Here is a 15,696-nt window from a genome sequence, read left to right as displayed (position 1 = left end):
AACTCAGCAAGTCATGCAGCATCTGTGAGATTCCAGAAATTGTTTCCCTAATACATTATTTGTTGCTCCAAATTCCAGCAACTGCAGTCGGTTGTGCCTCAATGAAAGATGGTGCGCTTAGGGAGAATTATGAATATAACCCAGACATTGGATGTTATGGAACATTCAAGGATTAATAAATCCCCAGGACTAGATGAGATCAATCCCATTGCTATAGGATGCAAAAATGGATATAGTTGGGGTGCTGACAAGAATCTTGCATTTTTGTTAACCTCGGCTGAGATGAGATGTCACAATAGGTTGCAGTACAGTTAATATTTAGGAAGGACAGCAGGGATAGGCCTGGTAAGGCCAGTGAGTTGTACATTAATTTTCTAAGACAAAATTCAAAGGGATGGTATTTAAATACATATAGAAAAGTGAAAGCTGATCAGGATAGCAAACATGTTTTTGGTCAAGAAAAATCCTACCTCATTAATTTGAGTTTTTGAGGTGGTATCCAAGAAGATGCATAAAGTCAGAGCAATGGGCACTGTCTACCTGGATTTTAATAAAGTGTTTGATAAGGCGCCATTAGTATGCTGGCCCAGAGGGTTATGATGGACAGGATCCAAGGCAAGCTAGCTAACCAGATCCAAATCTGTTTGCTGATAGACGCAGAGGATAACAGCTGAAGGAGGCTTTTCTGATTAAAAAGCTATAATCAGTGGTAAACCTCAGGGATTGGTTCTGGGACCATTGCTGTTTATGATACACATTAACAACTTGAATGGGAATGTAGGAGGTATGGTCAGTAAGTCTGCAGATGATATAACAGTTGGTGATGTTGCAGAGAGTGAGGAAGATTGTCTATACAATTAATGTCAAATGAAGAATTTGACAGAATGTTGCCAGATGGAACTTGGAATCCTGACAAATAAAAGGCAAGTCAAAGGGAAGCCAAATAACTATTCTGGGGTAGGTCATATACCTAAAATTGTAGGGCATGAAAGAACGCTGATAAACAGAAAAACCTTGTGGGTTCAGTCCATGGTTCCCCAGAAGTGGCAACACAAGCTGATAATCTGGTAAGGAAGACATATGACATATTTGCCTTCATTACTCAGGTATAGAATTTAAAAGATGGGATGGTACAAGACCATAAGTTATAGAAGCAGAATTAGGCCATTTGGCCCATTGAGTCTGCTCCGCTATTTCATTATGGCTGATCCATTTTTCCTCTCAGCCTCAATCTCCCGCCTTCCCCCGTATCCCTTCATGCCCTGACCAATCAAGAATCTATCAACTTCTTCCCTAAATATACATAAAGACTTGGCCTCCACAGGTGTCTGTGGCAACAAATTCCACACATTCACAACCCACTGGCTAAAGATATTCCTCATTTCCATTCCAAAAGGACGCCCCTCTATTCTGAGGCTGTATACTTTTGTCTTTGACATGCCCACCATAGGAAACATCCTCTCCACATCCACTCGATCAAGGCCTTTCACCACTCAATGGGTTTCAATTAGGGCACCCCTCATTCTTCTGAATTTCAGTGAATACAGACCCAGAGCCATCAAATGGTCTTCATATGACACACAGTTTAATCCTCCTTTGAACCTTCTCTAGCTTCAGCACATCCTTTCTAAGATAAGAGCCAAAAACTGCTCATGGTACTCCAAGTGAGGCCTCACCAGTGCCTTATAAGGCCTCAACATTACATTCTTGCTTTTATATTCCAATCCTCTCTAACATCGCATTTGCCTTCCTCACCACAGACTCAACCTGCAAATTAACCTTTAAGGAATCGTGCACAAGGATTCCCAAATCCCTTTGCAGCTCAGATTTTTGTATTTTCTCTCCATTTAGAAAATAGTCAACCCTTTAATTTCTTCTCCCAAAGTACATGACCATATACTTCCTGACCCTGAATTCCATGTGCCACTTCTTTGCCCAGTCTCCTAATCTAAGTCCTTCTGTAGCCTCTCTACTTCCTCAAAACTATCTGCCCCTCCACATATCTTTATATCATCTGTAAACTTTGCAACAAAGCCATCAATTCCTTCATCGAAATCATGGCATAGAACATAAAAAGAATTGGTCCCAACACAGATCACTGTGGAACACCATTAGTCACCGGCAACTAGCCAGAAAAGGCTCCCTTTATTCCCACTCTTTGCCTGCTGCCAATCAGCCACTGCTTTGTCCATGCTAGATTCTTTCCTGTAATACCATGGGCTGACAGCTAGTTAAGCAGCATCTTGTGTGGCATCTTGTCAAAGGCCTTCTGAAAATCCAAGTGCACAACATCAACTGAATCTCCATTGTCTATCATGCTTGTTATTTCTTCAAAAAATTCCAACAGATTTTTCATCAAGACTTTCCCTTGAGGAAACCATGCTGACTACAGCCTATTTTATCATATGCCTCCAAGTATCCCGAGACCTCATCCTTAATAATCGATTCTCACATCTTCCTAACCACTGAGGTCAGACTAACTGGCCTATAATTTCTTTCTTCTGCCTATTTCCCTTCTTGAAGAGTGGAGTGGTATTTGAAATTTTCCAGTCTTCCGGAATTCCAGAATCTAGTGATTCTTGAACAATCATTACTAATGCCTCCACAATCTCTTCAGTCACCTCTTTCAGTACCCTTGGGTATACACCATCTGGTCCAAGTGACTATCTACCTTCAAACCTTTCAGTTTCCCAAGAACCTTCTCCCTAGTTATGGTAACTTCATACACTTCATGCCCCCTGACACATGGAATCCACCATACTGCTAGTGTCTTCCACAGTGAAGACGGATGCAAAATACTTATTCAGTTCATCTGCCATTTCCTTGTCCCCCATTATTACCTTTCCAGCATCATTTTCCAGTGGTCCAATATCCACTCTTGACTCTCTTTCACTCTTTATGTATTTGAAGAAACTTTTGACATCCTCTTTAATATCATTGACCAACTTACTTTCATATTCCATCTTTATTACCTTTTTCAGTTGCCTTCTGTTGGTTTTTAAAAGCTTCCCAATCCTCTAACTACACACATCAAAGTTGCTGGTGAACGCAGCAGGCCAAGCAGCATCTGTAGGAAGAGGTGTAGTCGATGTTTCAGGCCGAGACCCTTCGTCAGGACTGACGAAGGGTCTCGGCCTGAAACGTCGACTGCACCTCCTCCTACAGATGCTGCTTGGCCTGCTGCGTTCACCAGCAACTTTGATGAGTGTTGCTTGAATTTCCAGCATCTGCAGAATTCCTGTTGTTTGCGTTTCAATCCTCTAACTTCCCACTTTTTTTTCTCTCTATTATATGCCCTCTCTTTGGCTTTTATGTTGGCTTTGACTTCCCTTGCTGGTCACGGTTGTATCATCCTGCCTTTATAATACACCTCTTTGGGTTGTATATATCCTATACCTTCCAGATTGCTTCCAAAAATTCCAGCCATTGCTGCTCTGCTGTCATCCCTGCCAGTGTTCTTTTCCAATTAATTCTGGACAACTCCTTTCTCATGCCTCTGTTATTTCCTTTATTCCATTGTAATACTAATACATCTGATTTTAGCTTCTCCTTCTCAAATTTCAGGGTGAATTTGATCATATTATGATCACATTACCCCTAAGGGTTCTTTTACCTTAAGCTCTCTAATCAATTCCAGTTCATTGCTCAACACCCAATCCAGAATAGCTGATCCCCTAGTGGGCTCAACTACGAACTGCTCTAAAATGCCATCTCGTAGGCATTCTAGAAATTCTTCCTTTTAGAATACTGAACCAACCTGATTTTCCCAATCTACTTGCGTATTGAAATCCCCCATGACCATTCTAATATTGCCCTTTTGGTATGCATTTTCTATCTCCCATTGTAACTTGTAGCCCACATCCTTCTTACTGTATGGATGCCTGTGTACAACTCCCATCAGGGTCTTTTTACCCTTACAGTTCCTTAGCTCTATCCACGATGATTCAACAGCTTCTGACCATATGTCACCCCTTTCTAATGATTTAATTACATTTTTTAATCAACAAAGCCACACCATCCCCTCTGTCTTCCTGCCTATCTTTTCAATACAATATGTATCCTTGGACATCAAGCTCCCAGCTATAATCTAATTTCAGCCATGATTCAGTGATGCCTACAACATCATATCTGCCGATCTGCAACTGTGCTGCAAGTTCATCTACCTTATTCCGTATACTGCACACATTCACACATAAAACCTTCAATCCAGTATTCAACCTTTTTGATTTTGTCCATCTTTTACTTTGCAACTCATTCTGTTGACTGCAATTTTGCCTCTCCTTGCTAGAACTCTCACTACACATTGCCTCTACTTGTACTACTTGTCACCAAACTCAGCATCACCACTCCATTTGCCATCCCCCTGCCAAATCAGTTTAAACCCTCCAGAACAAGTCTAGCCAACCTGCCCACAAGGATATTGGACCCCCTCTGGTTCAGGTCTAACCTGCCCTTTTTGTTTAGGTCATACCTTCCCCAGAAGAGATCCCAATGATCCATAAATCTAAACCTCTACCCCCGCACAAGTCGATCAGCCACACATTCACCTGTCAAATCATCCTATTCTCACCCTCACTGGTACGTGGCACAAGCAGCAGACAGTACGTTGCAATTTTACAAAACACCACACATTAGGAAGGCTGTGGTTGTGAGATTGCACAGTTGAGATCCACCATGATATTGCCTCAATTAACGCACTTTTATTGTGGAGAGAGATTGAATAAGGTGGCTTTGTTTTCCCTGGAGCAAAGGAGTTAAACTGATAGAGGTATAAACATTTGTAATGGGCATTGATAGAGTAGATGCTCAGAAACTTTTTCCCCATAGTTGTGGTATCAAATACAAGAGGACATAGGTTTAAGGTGAGAGGAAGAAATTTTAAAGGATAATTGAGTGGGAAGTTCTCTTTTACACATTGTAGTTAATATCTGGAACTCACTGCCAGAGCGGTTGTACAGTCAGATTCTGATCACTATGTTTAAGAGACATGTTGACTGCCACTTTAATAGACAAGGCATACAGACCCACTGCATGGAAATGGAAACTGTGTAAAAGGCAAACAGTTCAGCATGAATAGTATGGCTACAAAGGGTCCATTTCTGTGTTGAACATCTCCATGACAATGTCTCTAAATCAGGGGTTCCTAACCTGTTAATGGTAGGGATCCATGGCGTAAACAAGGCTGGGAACCCCTGTTCTAAATATTCAAATAAAGTGCAAGAACTACAAACAAAAATACACCTAATATGTTTTAATATGTTAAGAAACAGGAAAAAAACTATAATTTGGTATATTTCCAGGTCCCTATGCACTTCAATCTAAGACATTAAAATAAAGGAATTGCAGATAAAAAGCTTACCAATATTAATGGAGAACATACCAGTCCCTAAAAGACAGCTGACCATTACCCTTAGGGCTTAATGTTCCAAACTTCGTTACATACAGCGGAGTCCAGTTAATTGGGACCAATACATTTTGACCCAATTAAGCAGTTACCCCAATTAGCCGCAGTTTAATGGAAAAATTAAAAAGGTATTAAAAAAAAGACATACTATTGCTTAACTGAGTAGCAAACTACATATTTAAATGAAATACAGAACAAATAAGAACACTGTAAGTACTACCACAGTATTATAAAAGTGTGTATTAGTTCATAATAGTTCATCCAGTGTATGTTGCCATATTCTTATGATAGATTGTAAACAAACAAAATTAGCGCAGGCACCTAGTGTAGATAATGGACTACCTTCATGCAGTACTATCGACAGTTGCATCTTCCAAATCTTTATTTTTATTGTAACATTTAAGATGATTGTCAATTCCTAACTTGTTGAAGTAGTGAAATCTTTTCATTTTCCCTTCTGGCTATTTCTGGAAACTCCAAGCCTGAATACTCGAAACCACAGTCAGCAAAACAGTTTTGAATTGTCTTACTGCTTATTTCTCACCAACTATCAATGACAAAAATCGCTGCTTTTTGAAGATGAATACAAGCAACAAACAACTTTTAGAAACTGCTGACTCTAAGTATGGTGTAGTGTCTAATGGCCACACAACATGCATGCGACTGACGATAGTTAGAAACTAACGATAGTTAGTCCTGACGAAGGGTCTCGGCCTGAAACGTCGACTGCGCCTCTTCCTATAGATGCTGCTTGGCCTGCTGCGTTCACCAGCAACTTTGATGTGTGTTGTTTGATAGTTAGAAACTGTTTGGCAACAGTCTCCTGCACAGTATCCCAATAAACAAAGGGAATCCTGGCTATTTTCTCGATTAGTTTTTGTTTGTTAAGAGTTGTCCCAAATAAATGGCTGACCCGGTTAACCAATGGCCCACTTAACCAAAATTCACTGCATTTATTTATTTGAAGTTTTTTAGTTGGGCTTCAATGATAGCCATGCAATTTGGGAAGGAATGACACAAAGATCATTCAATATAAAAATAATGGGGCTAGTAACACTTTAGTGCTCAAAACTGTTTTCAATGAAGATGTATCTTGGAATAGGTACCTGATGATCTAAAAATCTCTACCATTCTAACCTACAAATATTTGTCATGTTGTTGGAAAAGCCTCTGTCACCTGTAACAATGCAAAAGGTACTGTCCAGGGTAGTGACATTCTATTATATATTTATACTGGCTTTGGAAGTGACTTGTTTGAAGTTAAGAGGCAGCAAAGGGTTTGAGGGAAGTGATGCCAAAGTACAGCTGGAGATTTACTTGTACTTTAATTACGTTTTTTCACAGTTTACCATTTCCGACACTGTTGCTTGCAAATTAAATCAATATAGTCATGCCAGATACCACGTAGGACAGAATAGAAGGTAGTTTAGATTTATTTGGAAGGTATATTCCAATGCTGTACCACCAAATCCCTTAAAATACCCTTTATAATACCTACTTGAATACGAAGAGTATATAATAATATTCTTATATTATAAGAATATATAATATTATTACTACGTTCAACTGTCGTAAGGCCATAAGCTTCACCTGTACAGAAGCACAAGCAACTTAACACTATTGATTTTTTTTTCCTTTTCATGGCCCAGCAGAGAGTTGGACTGATCATATAATGCATCATAACTTTTAAAAAATTACTATAGTATCAGAGGCAACATAATTATCTAGCACTTCACTTACAAGTGTGGGTCAAAATAGAACAATTTTTTTCTATTTACTAGTTTAAAAATGAAATACATTCATTAGAAAGGTAATGCATTTAAAATCAACAGTTATCATAAATGGAAGACAGAACAGAAGACTCAGTTTTGCTAAATAGCTTTGATAAGGAAAATTAATTATTTGAGAATTGCAGAGTTTAATAAAATTTGATACATTCTCAACTTCAGGGATATAAATGGGCAAAAGAATTTCAACTGCAATAATATTGAGCATATGAGAAACATTACTGTGTTTGATACAATCATAAACAAGAGAAAATCTGGAGATACTGGAAATCCGAGCAACACACACAAAATGCTGGAGGAACTCAGCAGACCAGGGAGCATCTATAGAAAAAAGTACAGTCGGCCTTTTGGGCTAAGACCCTTCAGCAGGACTGGAGAAAAAAGGTACATTCCATGTTTGAAACAAATAAGTTCATACCAAAATAAGTAAAAACTAAGAAAACATACAAATTATTCAAATATCTTTTAATGTAAAATCATTGTAGTTACCATCATGGATTTTAATAGAATTATGCAAAATAATAGCAATTAGTGACTTCAGAGTGCCTAACTCTCAGCACAGTATGCAAATGGTGTGACAAGGGTAAATATCCATTTGAATGCATGAGCACCACAGTTATCAAAAGAGATCAAATGTCATACATTTATATAACATTAATGCAGATTCAAAGGTTCACCACCTACTGATGACATATTTTTAAACACATAGTAGGACTTGGGAAAAAAAATAGGCCAGGTTCTTGGCGAAAGTATCTACAAGACCACTTGGCTGGTGTGTGTAGTCATATTAAAGGTAGCTGAATTTCAATTATTTTTCATGTTAATCATATCTCTCCCTACATCGTTCAAAGTGTTCTCCTATAAGAGTGCTGAAATGGAATAATAATGCCAAATGGTCTGAATAACACACTAATAAACAATTAAGTATCATTTTCAAATTTAATTTATATTGTTGAAGATGCCGCTTACTATTACTCAGCTTTATTTCAATTATCACAGCAACTTGACCAAGATTTCTATAAAACTGGTAACAATAAAAACTAACAATTCATACACCAAGAAAATAGATTAAAAATTTAATTGATTTTATCAAAGGGAAATGTGTTTCAGCAATGCAATATGCAATTATAAAGTAGAAATCTTTACAGAGAAAAAGTTTGCAGTCAGCAGAGTTTTTGTCCTGCTCGCTAAAGAATGACTTGATAAAAATGAGTATCAGACTATGTTTTCATAAATTAGACTGAATGCTTTGAGGCTGAAAGTGGGGGTCACTAGGTCCATCAAATAGATGTACCAGTCAACAAAGAATCACTAAAGGGCACAGACTAAGAGTGTTACAACAAAGTACCCAAAGATTTGACAAAAGAAAAACCTTGTGAACAGCACTGCTCTAATGAGAATGAGCAAACATGCTGTGTTTGCTGTCAATGCTCTCCTTTCAGCTCATTCTTTTTTAACGCCACCATCAGAGTCAAATTCAAAATTATCTTTTGACCAAGATGTATGCACACTCTCAATTTTAACATCATAAAACCACATGCACTGCTCAGAAACACTGCAAACCTTTAATTTAAATTTACAGTTACAGCAAACCAAAGCAATATGTGCTCAACAATTTTAATAGCCTATTAAGTTGCGACTTTAATTTCATTTTATGAATATTTTCCTTGGGGAGCTCTGCTTTCATCAAGAAAGATAGAATATTTTAAAAAGATAAATAGTTTCATTAATCGACAACATTTCTTTTCTATTATCTTTCAAAATGAGGAGTTATTTTTGTACAGATCTTCATGTAATTAGCTCTTTAGTCACTACCAAGAAATGACTGTGTTCTGAAAATTAAAAATTTGTCATTAAGTAGAATTCACCATAATGTCATTTATCTTTATACAATTTGTAAAAAAGAATCCAGCTGACTTTTCATAGGTCTTCAAGTCATTTAGATAACTAAATGATGATTAAAATTTTAATTCAGCATATACTACTTATCATTAAAAGCCAACATTCCCATAATAACAAAATTGTAGATCGCTAAAGATATTTTTAATGATTGCGAGAAACCAACACTGTCAGAATTTGCAAGATTATTTTTGATTTACTTGCATGATCAAACACTTAAGCTGCACAAATCCAGTTGATGAAGTTGTAATAAGTGGTCTGGCATGCAATATAAAACAATATCAACAAAAGACAACAGAATTTCTTCAATAGAATGCTGACCTAGTTTACTTGCACAAGGGCTGGAAGGGCCTATTCTGCACTATATCTCAATAAACAAATAAATAAATAGAAAATAGATAATATTTTCACCGCAGCATGTGTACATGATAAACTCTTACAGCAGAAAAGCATGAATAGAATTTAACTCTATTTGATATGATCAAGTATTCAAATAATTTTCAAAGTCCATAAAATATAAAAATTTCTCTTTGAATTTTCTTTGCTCCCTGCCACATCATACTATAATTCAAGACATTAAAATTTTAAAAGAAAGCTGGTTAGTTGTGCAGCCTAAATACTTGGGGGAGAAAAAGAATGAAGATTACATACAATAATCATTATTGGGTGCAATTTTTGCTTTGGCATCTTTGCTTTCTCAATACTTTCCAAAATCAAAGTTAGCTGAGGCATAAATACAGCTCAAGAAAACTGAAAAAAGTGCCAGTCAATAAATACCAACAAAGGAAGGTCAGTTAATCAATGTCAGATAATCTGTAGATGATCTGTAGTAATAACTGGTAGTAACAACATAGCAATCAATAATTCTCTGTGTACACGTCAACAGAACAGAGAGCACTTACAGTAATAACTGCATAAAAACAAACTCTTCTTCGTCTTTGGTCTCCATCGATCAGAGTTGACCATGGATATTGCATCCTTGCTCTCAAGCCTGGGCAGTATGATATAAAGAGTAAGTTCCCCCTCTCCACACATCTAATGAACCCAAAGGAATGGCACAGACCAATACAATTTGGTACCAGAAACATAGAGATCACATTTGCAGTAGACCTATTGTGGCGATGGGTAAATTGCAGAGGTGGTCCATTATATTTCTAGTTTCTAGCTTTCCAGGGTGCAGCAAACGTTACCTGGTGCACCAAAATGCCCAATGCTGAACCACAGTTGGATAGTCCATCATAGAGTATTACATCTAATCATCTGGGAAAAAATTAGTAAATAGAATTAAACCCAAAAAGGCGTATGGGTAATGTGTATTTACTCCACATACAGTATGGTGAGGTGATCCAAGCAGAATGAGCAAAGACCATCAACCTGAAACAAAGACTGTTTCCCTCTTTGCAGATACTGTCCATTCCCATTTTTTTAAAATCAGGAACAACAGCTAGCTTTTGCAGCAATGCCATAGTCAAGATTATTTTTAGGAGGCTTTATGCAAATTTAGAAATTACCAAAAGGATTACTTGTGTCCTGAATTCATTCATGTTTTTTTTTCAATGGATTCATTTTATTATGTGTAATAGTGAACAGGAAATATTCCAAACATGATCAATATTTTCCTTCTTTGTTCTCCTTCCCCAAGGTATATTTTAAATTCCTAACCTCCTCAAGTCTACATTACGTGCAGCTCTCTAATTAAAGGAACAGCCCTGTGACTTCTTTCCATCGTTAAATCAAAGTGAAACATTGACTCTTTATTCCTTTCCATAGATGCAGCCAGACTTGCTGAGTTCCACCAGCATTTTGTGAGTGTTACTTTGAACTAAGGATTCCTAGGTTTATCAGTTAGTGGCCAAGAAGTTTGACAAACTTCAATAACAACCTGTTGAGGCTTTTGTATATTAATGTCTTGAAATACACCACGTTACATTTTCAAATGAAAAAAAAATTAAAGGTATTCTAAATGTATAGAACATCCAAGAGAACCACAACCTTGTCGTGGTTTGGAAGCTTGTGTGCCTCAATGACCCAGAGAGCTAAGTTGGCTGGAGTCAGGTTTTATGCCTTGGCTCCTAGTAGGGTCACTCATGCCAAAGAGGTCAAAGGGTAAAGGCCAGACTAAGAGTGGTCCACTGATCCTCCAGGTTCAGGGGTTTAGCTCAGGGCTAACAACCCTGCCTGGTCAAACAAAACTGTAATGGAAACTTCAATGAAGAATCCTTCTTCATCTGAGTGTGATGGTATTTTTGAGTCTCCGACAGGACTTGCGTGACTGACGGTAAACCAAGAGGAAGCTACTGACACGATGAAGGAAGCTGTGAACGCTGCCAGAGATGGGGGACCTTCATTACTGCCTTAAAAACCAGTGGCGTAACGGGCAAAAGAATCAATCTGAAACATAAACTGACGAAGGGTCTCGGCCTGAAACGTCGACTGCACCTCTTCCTAGAGATGCTGCCAGGCCTGCTGCGTTCACCAGCAACTTTTATGTGTGTTGCTTGAAACATAAACTGTTTCTTTTTTGCAGAAACTGTTCATTCCCAATTATTAAAAGATCAGAAACAACAGTTTGCTTTCACAACAATGCCATACAGTCCAGGATATTTTTAAAAGATGTTATGCGAATTTAGAAATTACCAAAAGGATTACTGTACTTGCATCTTCAATTCATTCACGTTGTTTCTTCAATGGATTCATTTTAATATGTGCAACAGTAAACAGGAAATTATCCAAATTTGATCAATATTTTTGTACTTTGTTCTCCTTCAGAGGAATTTTTCAAAAATTCCTAGCATCCTCAAGTCTGCATTATGTGCTGCTACTCTAATTAAAGGAACAGCCCTGTGACTTGTTTCCATCCTTAAATCAAAGTTGTTTATGCATGCTAATTTAAGAATCAGAGGCAAAATATGTAGATGACAACAAACAGAGGCTTGCAGTTAATTCAGAAGACAACTATGGTAAAATAGGGGAGGATATTAAAAGACTTGCGGAATGTACATGTAATTGGGAAATTAACTTCCATTTAGATTAGGGTTGTTGAGTGATTATAAAAAAAATCACAACTGTAATTTACAATATCCCAAACTAATTGTAGTTTTAATTGCACAAATAATAATAGAATACTAATAACTTACATTGCATCTGATTGAGTTTAATTAAATAGTTCAGGGGTTTGATTTTGAAAAGATTTAAAAGCTATGGAAATTTTATAGCTTTTAATTATTTTCTTAAAAAAATTCAGAATATTTTTCAGTGCAAAAATTCAGCATTTTGATATTATTTTACAGCCATGGAAGCACCACTTAATCACCAGTCACTGCAGAGGCAGCTTATTTTAACCCAATGGCATCAGCAGAAAGTGGAAGAAGGGGCAGAGCAAGCTGAGGATTTAGAACAATTTCAGGAAATATTTTGTCACCAAGAAACCTCATAAATCAGGCATGGGCACCACACAATTCAACAGAGAGGGCAACTGCCATACTGGTATCCAAAATCAAGCTAACAAAAAAGTGAGAGTGAGAGAAGATGTGTGTTAGTGAGGGTGTCCGTAAATATTCTAGTTTTTTTAAATACATATTAATTTGCTTTTGTGTTAATTGCATATATTAATATAACTAATGACACCAGCAAGGGTAAATATAAGCCAGTAAATTATAGTAAGAAGTGTTCAAACTGGAAACTGAAACAGAGAAAGTAGTGTTATAAACATTAAAAGAGAAGGAAACAATACTCAAATCTATTTCTTGAGGGATATTTTTGGAAAAACTATTTAGATAGAGTCTTGATTAACTACACATACAGTATCGTAAACAAAGCAGCAGCAGTCATAACTAAAAAGTATAACACAGGACTGCATACATGTATACAAAATGACAACAGCACCTGCTGTAAACAGAGTCAAGCATCTCGAAACTAACCAATGTCAAAGCACTGCAGTGGTGCTACCTTCAATCGTGAATAGTTGACATTTTTACAGTTTTAACAGGACCAAGTGGTACCAGAAATACTACCACTCTCAGAAATAGCAGAACAGTTAGGCTTAAATGTTTGCATTCATCTTTATTCCAGATTAGATGATTTATCGCAGTCTCCTCTGAAATACCCAGTGTCTTCAGTTAATTTGATTTTCTCTATGTAGTTTAAATGAATGGCTGAGTATGAGCCAGTAACATCGCAGCAAACACAAAAGCCCCAACAATTTTCTGGCTATATATTCCTGAAAAATTATGTTCGGAATTAGCCAAGCTGGTTTAACACAGATATTATACTGGCTTCTACCTTGCACACTGGGAAATTTGTTATTCTTAAACGTCAAAGACATCTAATTCCGCCAATTACCATCTGATCAATCCAGCAAATTGACAGGTGTGCTGATTAAGTCAATCAGGGGCCATTCAGCAGCAATGCCATGCTTTACATAGGATTGCAGTTAATTGGACTGCTTGGGTGTGAATTGCATTGAGCTTCTTCATGGTTGTTTGAGAAAAACCATAACAACCACAGGCTGAATTCCAAGTGACTGTGACCACAGTGCAAGGACTAGAACCTGCCATGTAATCCACCAATTCACTGTCGTCACCTTCTGACTCCACTAGACTCTCCCGGCCTGCATTCTGATCGCTGACCAACTGCTAATCAAATTGTCAAACCTCCCATACTCCGGTCCTATAATCACAAAAAATCTCCCTCTTCTGTCTTATACCCACTATGCAATGCTACATTATACCACACCAAGGCATGAACCAGCCCTCAACCTCCCCTATCCCTAATATTAGTTCTTAAACCCATGCCTCTGTTAGCATGTAATCCTTCACCCACTCTGGATCACACAGTGGAAGATTTGTAACACCAGTTCAGTAGCAAATTAGCAGCAGCAAGCTAAATAATGTAACAGTCACTGGGGCTGTAGGCAAAGCTATATCAATCCATGAACATTTCTAGGCCAAGATGTTCCAGGGCAGGACAAGATAAATCATCCAGCCTCAACTATTCAGGACCAGTGACTATCCTTAGAGCTCCCTCTTCCCAAACCATCCTTACAAATAGGAAATACTTCTTGCATCAACTCAAATATCCATGATCAAAGAACAGAACTTTTAAAATCTCCATATGATTTTTAAAAAATATTTTCCAACCCTAAATAAAAGACAAGGTTTTATTGCTCAAATCAATATATCTGATGCTATGACACTTGGATGTTTAAACATTTATTTTGTAAATAATAAGCCGATGCTCTGCCAAATGTTAAAGTAAGATAGACTATAAATGAAACTGGCATGCACCTAATTTTGAACCACATGAGCTGATTGATAAATTTTGCAAACCATACAGCCCTACATAATTGTTATTGTGGACTCAAAACTATCCTAAAAGTGTTTGAAATTGAACTAGAGGTAAAAAAAAAAGTTTAAGTATTCCAGAAAAAATATTCAGAAACATGTACTCAGACTTAAGTGTTACCTGACTAGCCCAAATTTTTCTAGACAAACAAAATGTAACTTAAGGCTGAAAGGGCGTCTGTCATATCTTCCATATTTTCTTATCACTTAAAATAAGAAAAATGTAAATACCAGGAGGGTGGATGAAAATTGCGGAAATGGGACATCTTAATTGACCTAATGATGCCCAAACATCAAACTTTGGTTTAGATGACCTATCTATTTGCATAAGGTAATGAATAACCTAATCAATAATCCTAAAAGAAATGACGTTTACATTAGGGTTAAGTGTTTTGTAAGGATAGAGGACCAGAGTCTCCAAATACATTTGGTGAGTGGCCGATCTTGTGGATGAACAGTTTCAGTGAAAAGATTTGGGAAGAGGAGGAGATATTCTAGCTTTCTTATCTGCTGAGGTATATAAATGCAGTTACATAAAAAATTGTATTAGTTACAACACTACTCAAATTATGTCAATATAGCTACAGAAAGTGTCTAACATATTTGCATACACTTGAATATTAAAAATTTATATACAGGATATTGGCATCACTGCCATGATGGACCATCCCTAATTTCCTGGAAACAGTCAGCTGTCATCTTGAACCATTTCATCCATGTTGGGAGGTTATTCACACGGTGCTGCTACTTAGGTTGCCCTGGACTGTGACCTTTTGACAATGAAAGAATTGCAGTATGTTTGTCCAGGTCAGGATGGTGCACGAAATAGAGTGAAACTTGTTTCCAATTACCTGCTTCTCTAGTCCTGGAAAGTTCAGATACTAGGGTTCAAGTTGTGCGATGCCATTTAACCAATACACATTGCATTCAATGCATAAATGGTAGAGATACGGTACTGAAATGGTTAAAATGGAAAATGTGGTACAAAGCAAGCATGCTCTGCATTGTGCCAAGTTTCAAACTCATTCTGTGACTTGTATCTGCTGTTTTGCATGTTATTTACATTTAGTTGACAGTGAAAGATAGCTAATCCAACAACTACAAATGAAATGAGGGGCAACACTTTTCCAGAATGGAACAAAAAACTGATGAATGCTGCTAGCATGAATTAAAGCAAAAGATCTTTAAAATATACAGAAAGCAGCATCTACGGAGAGTGAAACAGGGTTAAAAGCCAAGAATATGGATCAGTGATCAGGCAGTG

At 37.3% G+C, this 15,696-nt stretch overlaps 1 protein-coding gene across 1 annotated transcript in view; it reads right to left on the bottom strand.

The window, feature by feature from the left end:
• Positions 1-15,696, bottom strand: part of zcchc7 (zinc finger, CCHC domain containing 7) — a 257,531-nt gene that overhangs the window by 124,183 nt on the left and 117,652 nt on the right. The gene's annotated exons all lie outside the window — the stretch shown is intronic.

The sequence above is a fragment of the Mobula hypostoma genome, chromosome 16, assembly GCF_963921235.1.
Source record: "Mobula hypostoma chromosome 16, sMobHyp1.1, whole genome shotgun sequence".
Lineage (NCBI taxonomy): Eukaryota > Metazoa > Chordata > Chondrichthyes > Myliobatiformes > Myliobatidae > Mobula > Mobula hypostoma.
Note: the sequence above shows the minus strand (reverse complement) of the source record. Positions and strands in the feature narration are given on the sequence as shown.